The sequence below is a fragment of the Orbicella faveolata genome, unplaced genomic scaffold (assembly GCF_042242905.1).
Source record: "Orbicella faveolata isolate gen_17 unplaced genomic scaffold, um_ofav_v1 contig_2, whole genome shotgun sequence".
NCBI classification, from domain to species: domain Eukaryota; kingdom Metazoa; phylum Cnidaria; class Anthozoa; order Scleractinia; family Merulinidae; genus Orbicella; species Orbicella faveolata.
In genome coordinates, this window is record NW_028301547.1 from 8,270,164 (window position 1) to 8,276,230 (window position 6,067).

Sequence of the window (6,067 nt, forward strand, 5' to 3'; positions counted from 1 at the left end):
ACGATGTTTTTACATACTTCCATTTTTTAAGCCGGTTTTATTACAACTAAGCAAGTGGAAATATAGAAGAGAATTACAACAGTAAATTGCTTCATGTTTAAATGTCGAGTTTGCATTTAATTGCAAATAGATGATTGTATATTGTCATGAAATGGTAAATTGAAATCTTACATGATTTTACAGTGTTAGAACTACTACACATTTTTGTGGTTGTACAATGTTGAGTATGCTTTTGCAAATTATTATTTTTTTTTTTTATTTTTTGTGATGTACAGGTGATGAATTTGACTGGCAGGAAAAAAAAGTCTTCTCTAAATTGAGGGGATGGTTTACTTTCCTGGTGAGCAAAACTGCATGCCGTATCATTAACTAATTGTTTAAATGTTTACATTATATCTTAGTTTGAAAATGAAAAGAAAGAAAAAGAGTTACTCAGTTTGTCAAATTGTATCTGAGAAACCTTCATAATTTCCAACCATTGATGTGTTCCATTTTATTACACATGTATGGCAATAGCGCTAGCAGTGTTATCAAGTACGTGTTTGAACGGTATAGAGGGTTTTAAATGTTGTTTCTCTTTAAATCACTAACTGCAGAAGACAAAATTTACACATACATAACCTGATGTTTAGTGATTAGTGACAGAGTTCATTTCTATTACAGGTAAGGAGAAAAAGTACAGACAGTTGCAGGGGAAATGAACATCTCTTTCCCAGCACACCCCCTCTCTATGCATTTGTGACAGGTTAAATATACAATGTGAAGTGTGATCTTATGATACCTAAAGTTATAAACATTAAAATCTGACCAACTTCTCTTTCGCTGAAACTAGTCACCATTTGCAGGATATGATTTTGTGTTTACTCTTTGTGAATAGAGATCCCAGAGGCAACTAAATCTTATGTGAACAGTCTTCAAGTGAGGAATATAAATGCCATTCCAAAAAGTTGCAGTGAAAGTAAGAAAAATGTTAAGATTGGTACAATTTATCAGTGTAACATGACTTACATTGGACATCATGTAAAGAAAATATGTGACTGTGTAAAGACTAATAACTGCTATTTGCTTTTTGAGGACTAACAGTGATGTTTTTTTGTTTGTTTGTTTGTTTTTAATGGGATTAGAAAAAAAAAAAACATTATTCAGTGCCAGTTTATGGAGTGCAATAACTGATGAAGACAGTAAGGGAAACTGTATGTAAGCATCATCAGGTAAGATACAATTATGTTTTTGATAAAACCCAAACTTTTGTACTAAGCACTTCTTGTCATTGAATTTTTGTCTTCATTTCATCGCAAGAACTGGTCATGGTTTATATTTGAAGGCAAACTTCAAAGTTTGCCTATACTTAAAACGTGTATGTACCAACCATGTGTAGAGTGAATCTAAAGCAAATTTATATGCAAACACTCTTATTTCAGTTATTAGCTAGGGAGGGGGAGGATTCAATCTGTGGGAGGAATATGGACTGATGTAGGGGTTAAGGGTTTAACCCTGTTGGTTTTAGTATAGGTATGTAGCCATATAGGGATGTGCATGTTAAAACTGAATAACCTGAAATTTTGGCGACTTGGAAAATATCTTTTCTTATTTCTCTCTCCAGCGTCTCAGCGGTCTGGAATCCTAAATCCTTGAATCTGATTGGCTAATTGAGCATGCTCCAGCAGTATGGATTTTCCCATCTGGACCCTGAGTACGGACCACTGCGAAATTTCCAACTTTGGCAATTTTTTCAAGCTTTTTGTTAACCTGTCTATAACTAATTCAATTTTCAGTTGGCCAACAGTACTAGTAATGTTAAAAAACAGATTTACAAACTTTTCCAGTGTCAACATGTCAAATTTATGAACTGGACACATCACCGACACCCTAGAATACTTTTCTGAAAGTTGGCATCACCAGGTGAGATATTTCCTAAAGCATACATGTGTGTAATTAAGAGCAATTGTCCCAGAATTTCGCCTGGAGGTATGCAAAATGAAAAAATCGAAAATCCCCAAACTTTGCCAAAATATAGGTCTGGATGAACTATTTCTAGAAAAAAATACTTTAAGTTCCATTAGATTTTTATTTTACGCGAACGGCGACAAAATCGGTTTGGCGGCTCTCACATCAGTTTCACGAGCTCCAAACAATGTATTATTTGAGCTTCGCTTAAAAATAAACAAAACGGTAAATCTGGCCATTGAATATCTTAATGAAAAGAACACATATTTACGAACAGTCTGAAATGTTATTTGTCCGATTCCATCGCAAACTGAATTTTTGGGCGATTTTTGCTTTTCTTCAACATTTCACTCATTTCGGCGGCCAAAAAAAAAAAGCAGAATTGAGAGGGTAAAATAGCACCTTGGCGCATGGCATGGATTACGTCAAGTTAATCCTGCGAAAGAACAGGATTTCTTCAAATAGCTGCAATAAAATTTTTGGGCTACTTAAAATGCGAAATTTTAGGGCGCCAGACAAAGGTGGCACAAAGGACAAAACACGCCATTCCTTGTCACGCAACTAGAGGTGAAAAATCAACAAAGCGCTCGTGGAAAAGACAATAGGCCCGTTTTTTGGCGAAAAATCGTTACCTATTCCGAACAAAAAGCTACTTTCTATCAATATTTGTCCTGTCTGCTGCTCAGGTTGCCTGAAATTTAAACTTTTAGCGATTATTTTTCGAAGCAAAATACAAAATCCTCATGTTTTGAACGGCCGAGGACGGATACAATTTGTAAATTGTAACAAACCGTAAAATCGACACTTTGTCGTGTTTATACTTCAATTTGAGTATTGTAGTTAATCTGTGCATACCATTTATCAGCGCCAAGCATGGACTGCATGTGTATTGGCTTCACAAGTTGTTTCCGTTAACTGCACCCCGCTGCTCGCGAAATGTTCAAACACAGAGGCGACAATTGCACGGGCATGTAACACAAAGTACTTAAGTACTGCTCAAGTACTTAGCACACAATGACTGACACGAACACTTTAACTTTGCTTTCGATATCCGCAAATAAACTCTTAAAACCGCCCACCAGCACATAATCAGATTACGTCAGAGTCGATAATCTGTACCGCGTTTGTACAGTTGCATGATACACGTTAAGAAATGGCAACCTGTGGCTACTCTGAACTTGTTAGAGGGCCGTGTGGATGCAGTAGTTCCAACCCGGCAAATGCTGTGTGTGAAACGATAGAAAGATGCGGAAGAAACATCAAGAGTCAGTTGAAGTTTTTCGACTGCTTTGATTCAACTTTGCAAACGGAGGCAGATCTTCTTCTCTTGTCAATACTTCTCACAAACTGTGTAGAGGTTATGCAAGGTATAAACAATGAAATAAGTCGAGATGGTTACTGAAGCAAGGTAATGCCTTGTAGTTTTGCTTCGGTTTTTCCTCGAGTTATGCACGCACCTGTCACTGGACACTACTAATATAGCTAGCAAAAGAAGAGGTCGCAAGATGAGGATTATACTTTAATTGCATGCAAATAAACTCATTATCACAAGGTGAAGATGATCCACGTTACCAGGCTCTCGTCCCAGACCCCTTTCGTACCGATTTGTTATGTGACCTTTCTGTTATTCCGCCTTGCTTGGACACGGCATTAGACTAAAATATTCTAGTCCCGAACCCCATCTGGCAAAGCAAAGGCAAAAATGTAGTACTAATCCCCCGCCTCTCTGGGAATGCAAAGGGGAAAAAAATGAATTATCCCTCACACCCTTGAGAAGGGCAGAGAGTCAAAGCCCACACAAAGCCCCACCCATGCCCCATGTTTTCCCGGGTTGGAGGTTGGGGGTTTCTAGTGACAAGCGAATTATATTTCCCCAAGAGAAAAAGATCTCTTGATCGATTTCCCTCATTAGTAAAAGCGAAAAGGAACTTTTTTTCAAGAAAGGATTACCAGTCAGATGTACAGAATTTTGCGGATCAGTTATGAAACCCTCTACGCAGATATAAGGTATATAGGTGGTTGAAACGCACGCTCTAAGTGATCCTAGAGAGGACTGCCTCCATGTGGTGTGTTACCATTCCCATGACAAGTGCTGTCCTTCTTGTGACCAGCTGGAATCCATAATGATGGAAGCTGAGTCTTTATTAAGATCCTCCGAGTTGAGACCGCGATGACTTGATGTACACACTTCAACAAACCTATCAGACAAAAGAATCATGGACGGCTCATCAGTTGAGATCAATTCAGCAGGACAAGTCAAGAACGGGTCTTCTGGAAAACCTGGAAACGTCTTCAATTCTCATCACACAGGACTGGGCCATGAAGTTCCTGCCACAAAAGTACAGGGAAACGCAAGCTGATTGGTTTGCCAAAAGAGGGATTTCTTGGCGCATTAGTGTTGTTGCCTGTAAGATTGCTGACAAGCTGCAGCACCAAGCGTTTGTTCACATAGTCGAGAATTACAGTCAAGACAGCAACGTGGTGGTCTGCATCATACGACACACACTCCAAGAACTCAAGAAAGAACATCCGGAGATTACAACTGCCTTTCTCCGACAAGACAACGCCGGGTGTTACCACAGCTTCACCATGTTAGCTGCATGTCGACTTATGAAAGAAGCGACTGATAACAAAGTTGAGAGAGTGAAATTCAGCGACCCACAAGGCGGTCACGGTCCATGCGAAAGAAGAGCAGCAACGATCAAAGCACATCTTCTTCGCTACATTAATGAAGGCCATGATGTAGTCTCTGCGGATGACCTAAAACGAGCTCTTCTATCTCATGGTGGTGTCAGAGTTGCCCGAGTTACCTTGATTGATTCCACAAAGCAGCATTCAATCTCGTTGCAGGGGAAACTGGAAGGAGTGAGCAACTTAAATAATTTACATTATGGAGAGGAATGTCTGACTGTATGGAAAGCATTTGATGTGGGAGAAGGAAAGACCATACCATGGTTTCAGTTGCAAGGCAAAAAAATATTTTTTTGCTTACTTTTACCAAACTTTTATTTTCTCCCGCGCTTTTTTTTCGAGTCACGCTCGACGGACTAAGTAAGGGCTGCTCGTAGTATATCAGGGTTACCGCTAATGTAATTAATTGAAGAATCTAAGGTTCGGTTTATACCCTTATTACTGAAGGCGCTTTTATTTCAAATGTCATGACCACAAAATGCAACAAAATCTCGTGTCTTGTACTATAAGTTAGTTGTTTTTTATGCTCTCTTTTCCTTAGTCCAAATGGGTTCAGTGAAGAATCCAGTATTCCCCGAGAGTTCCTTTTCTCCTGGAGACTTCCAAAACGTCTCTTTGTTTGACAACACGCGGTCTCCTGTTGAAGACAATCCAGAAAACACCGTTGAAGGAGAGCAAAACATTGCATCCGCTGACAACGAGCACGCTGGTCTTTTTTCCTGTCCAGTTGAAGGATGCGTGAGTACTTTTCAGCGCCATTGTAACCTGGAGCGGCATATGCATTATGGCAAGTGCAAATTTGTAGAGGAAAGACACTTGCTTCTCGACAAGGCAAAGATTATTTACGCTCAAAAAGTACAGGAAGCATCAAGCGCACAGCCATTTATTGCCGGTTGTGAGCTTTCAGAGCAAAGTGTTCAGGCTTACCGCAGGGATGGGCATTGCGATCTACGAAGAAGGCTACCCGTTTCAGTGCTAAGCGCGCAGAAGGCCTACCTAGACGAGAAATTGAAAATAGAGAACAGACAGGATTCAAAGCAGACCCCGCACAGGTGGCTCAAGATATGAGACATACAAAACATGAAGACGGGAGCGGCAGATTCACTGTAGATGAATTCCTAGCACCTCAGCAAATAAAATCTTATTTTTCAAGAATGGCGGCGAAATTCAGGCAAGAAAGTCACGACGCTGCAGACGAGTGGGACGGTCAAGCTGTTGCAGACCAAAATGCGTATTCCTCTGCCCGTGCGCACATTCTTGAAGAGTGTCGGCTGATCGATCCGATCACTTACGATACATGCAATCTCTGTGAACTGTCCTCAAGAAATAAGCTAACCAAACCCAGTGTCCCTATTTAACGCATAATATGCAGCCACTTTGAAATGGAAATTGACAATATTCCACTAAAGCTAAAAAAAGTCGTATGTTC

At 39.8% G+C, this 6,067-nt stretch overlaps 1 pseudogene; it reads left to right on the top strand.

Moving 5' to 3' along the window:
* The first annotated feature begins 2,501 nt into the window (after window positions 1–2,501).
* On the top strand, window positions 2,502–4,969 carry LOC149111817 (uncharacterized; annotated as a pseudogene).
* The last annotated feature ends 1,098 nt before the right edge of the window (window positions 4,970–6,067 follow it).